Source organism: Peromyscus californicus, unplaced genomic scaffold, assembly GCF_007827085.1.
Source record: "Peromyscus californicus insignis strain IS unplaced genomic scaffold, ASM782708v3 Scaffold_13__1_contigs__length_99412109, whole genome shotgun sequence".
NCBI classification, from domain to species: domain Eukaryota; kingdom Metazoa; phylum Chordata; class Mammalia; order Rodentia; family Cricetidae; genus Peromyscus; species Peromyscus californicus.
Window position 1 is genome coordinate 54,630,197 of NW_026294424.1, and position 3,995 is coordinate 54,634,191.

General features: G+C 34.1%; 1 pseudogene; it reads left to right on the plus strand.

The window, feature by feature from the left end:
- The first annotated feature begins 208 nt into the window (after positions 1-208).
- On the plus strand, positions 209-927 carry LOC128108882 (eukaryotic translation initiation factor 5-like; annotated as a pseudogene).
- The last annotated feature ends 3,068 nt before the right edge of the window (positions 928-3,995 follow it).

Sequence of the window (3,995 nt, forward strand, 5' to 3'; positions counted from 1 at the left end):
CCCAGGCTGGCCTCAAACTCACAGAGATCCGCGTGGCTCTGCCTCCTGAGTGCTGGGATTAAAGGCATGTGCCACCATCACCCGGCTCATACTCATTTCTTAATGGTTGAGGAAGGTCATTACAATTGTTTAAATTCTGCAATTGTCATCACCTAACAATCTACCAGGTTCAAGGATCTTAAGTTAAATTGTGTGACACCATCCATATGTTGTAGAAGAAGAGGGAGATGGTGACTGGGGAAAGAATACAAATGAGGAAGCTCAGGAGTGCAGAATGGATGGAATCAATGACCATACATAAGTTCTAACACTCAGCGATGATTTAGAAAGAACTGTGGAAGATCCTGTCAACATCCTATTGGACTTTTGTTAAGAAAAAGAAAGAAGAGGGCATTATTGATTCATCTGATAATGAAATTGTTGCTGAGGCAGCAAGAATGGGTGTAAAAGCCATGGGTCCTTTTGTTTTGATTTTAGTTATCTTTAATTAGAAGATAAAAAGAGCAAACCAAGAAATTCTTGCACCATTTCCTAAGATTTTTTTTTTCATAACAACAAAAAGGATTAGCTGTATCTTCTTCATGGGTTGGAATCTGTGATAGTAATGAGTCAAGGCCAGTTGATCTCCAGGATTCCACACATCGTGAAAGGAGATGTATGATGCAGACCTTTTAGAAGAATGGGTCATCATCAACTGGTCAGAAAAGGCCTCTAAGAAATATGTCTCAAAAGAACATGCCAAAGAGATTTGAGTCAAAGAAGAACCACTTATTAAATGGTTAAAGGAAGCCAAGGAAGGAGAATCTTCTGGTAGTGAGAAAGATGAAGATGAAAATATTGAGATGGTATATTCAAAGACTGCCAATGTATCATTAGTTGAAACTGTCTGACAACAAAGATGATGACATTGGTATTGATACCCTTTAAAATGATTGAAGAAACTTAGCCTAACAGCATGATGATGCACATTTTTTTTTGTTATCAGCCAGAAGTGCAACATGTATGTGCAAAACTAAAATGTCTTAACATCATGCTACACTTGCTACTAAAAGTCTATTACTGTTAATGGTCTATAACTAAGGCCAATGGGAAATCTAAGGAGTCCATTCATATCAGTGAACAGTTGTACTTTGTTTATTTATAATGTGATTTTTTTGGAAAAAATTCTGGTGGACACATTTAGATCACCTTTATACAACTATAAAAAATAAAGTTTTGATTTTGGTCATTCTTCCAATTTGGGGCTCTGAATGACTTGTACAGAAATAGTTGGCAATATTTAGAATGTAATTGTAATTTAGAATGTAATTTTTATTTAAAATAGAAGTATATCACTCATTCCCTACCTTCCCTCCTTCTCACTTATAAGTCTTTGTTGGATGTCATAATTTGACTGCTCAGCTCTGCAGTCACAGTTGTTTTGATCCAGCAAAAGTAAAGAGATTCTCACTGGCACCTATAGAGTTCTTCAAAATATGATGTGGCCAAATTATGTTCTATGGTGATATTTTATTCGTGCTGAAATGTGATTTTATTTGTATGTTAACACATAAAGTTGCCTGGGGGTCAGAACTAATAACAAGCCATTTAGCAGAAATCTGGCAGTGGTAGCACATGCACTTAATCCCAATCACATGGCAGACAGAATCTCTGTGTGTTCAAGGACACAGCCAGAATGGAGACACACGCCTTTAATCCAAGTACCAACCATAGAGACCAGGAGGTCTGTATAGAGGCAGTGATGAGGAAGTCATGTGGTTGGGTTTAGAACCAATGAGAAGGCAGAATATAAAGTCAATAAAAATACAGACACAGGTATCTTTCTCAGGGGAAGGACGGCAGCTTCTGGTAAGCTAAAGGCTATACACTAGTGCTCTGACCTCTTGGACTTTTAATTCGTTATTTGGCTCTGTGTTTCTTATTTAATAAGACTGTTTAGAATTACATCTACAATATTCTCTCATTGTCTGTTTTAAAATTTATTCTGATTCATTTTTTAAATGGTCTGCAAATATATCATGCTATTTACTGGTTCTTAGTTATAAGATGCTTAAGATACACTCATTTCCTCTGGGTGGTGTTGGTACATGTCTTTAATCCCAGCACTTGGAAGGAAGAGGCAGGTGGATCTCTATGAGTTTGAGGACAGCTGGGGCTACACAGAGAAATCCAATCTCAAAAAGTTATACTAATTTCTTACTCATTTTTACTATTGTATGAATATCTCTTACTCTATTGCCTCTGCCATTTTTTAATTGAACACCCTGGCTGTGTAAGCATCATCATTTCTAATAATCCTTAATTCTTGTACTTTGCACTGGTTGAAAAAACTATGTTTTCTAAAATATTGATTTTTTTCTTTTATAAACTTTCATGCCCCTGATATGATAAACTGCAGAGGAACAATCATTTGATATGGTTTACTAATTGTTCTATTTTATCAATGTATGTTCTTGTTAACTATTATTTCTTCATTTGGCAGATAAATATGAAGACATTTATTTATGGGTACAAATATCATTCATACAGAAACAGGAAGAACTAGTGGAGATGGTGTTTCAATAGCTGCTAAAAACACTAAATATTTCCAGATTATTAAATGTATAGCTTTATCTCAAGATAAACTGTTAATATGATATTTTTTTCAAATCTTAAAATCCAAGAAACAGTTCCAAAAGATGGACTATAGCACCAAAATAAATAAATAAGCAAAGTTTAAGAAATACAGTTTGTAATAGTTTCCCATTAGCAACTAATGCTATGAAATGCAATTATAACTGGAAAAGGGTCTTTTTTTAAGCCTCTTCCATTTTCAATCCTGACATTTTTCATGCAGTTGTTTCTCCATTATGTGGAATATTAGTTCTGTTTTTTAAAATTTTATATTACCTTTTGAAAATAAGATGTAAGACCTCAATGCTATTTCTGAAGTGAAGCTTCTACTTCTTCCAACTTTCAGGAGAGAAATAGTTTAGTCTACAATCGACCCTTTTACTGCATAACCACCTTCTCAGACTCAGTTTTCTTGTCAAATTGTTTTCATACTTACAGCATCAGTTTATTTCATTTCCACATGATATTTAATCTAAGCTTTATATGTATCTGTCGTTTTTAGGCAGGGTCTTTATAGCTCGGGTATTCATCAAATTTACTATGTAGTCTAGGTTCACCTTGAAATTATGGACTACCTGCCTTCATCTTTAAAGTGCTGGGATTACAAGTATGTATCACTAATTTTAATAATTCCCAATTGTCTTGTCTGTAATTACAATATAAACATTTTTAATTGTTTGTTCTAGATGTGTTTAAATGTAACTTCCTCCTCTTCTCATCTCAAGTCCAAATCTCACTGCAAGCTGGCCTTGGGTAAAACTGCCATTTTGTAACTTGTTCTGAACCTCATCCTCAGTTATGTATTATGGTACAGCCCTGTAACCAAATACTCACAAGGCTGTTACACCAGGTTAACGTGAGTTTGAGGTCAACCTGGGCAGCAGAAAAAGTCCAGGTCAGTTTAAGATACAAATGTGACACCATGTTTCAAAAGAAAGAAAGAAAGAAAAAGAAAGAAAGAAAGAAAGAAAGAAAGAAAGAAAGAAAGAAAGAAAGAAGAGAAGAAAGAAAGAAAGAAGGAAGGAAGGAAGGAAGGAAGGAAGGAAGGAAGGAAGGAAGGAAAGAAGGAAGGAAGGAAGGAAAGGAACAAAGAAAGAAAGAAATCACATGCTTCTTGATTGTTTTTAGAATTAATTTGGCATGGAGATAAAAAATCTGTCTAATTTCCCAACTTATTTTGGTTAACATTATGTAATGAATTACAACAAATGACTTATCAATATAATAATAAAATGGGTTATTTTTTACATATTTAATATGTCAAAATCTAAGTGACAAAAATTAGATTTTTAAGGAAGTGTCCATTATAAAACAGATAATCAATACTACATCAAGAAGCTTCGGTTTTATTCTGTTTTTATTATCTAAAACATTTTTTAAAT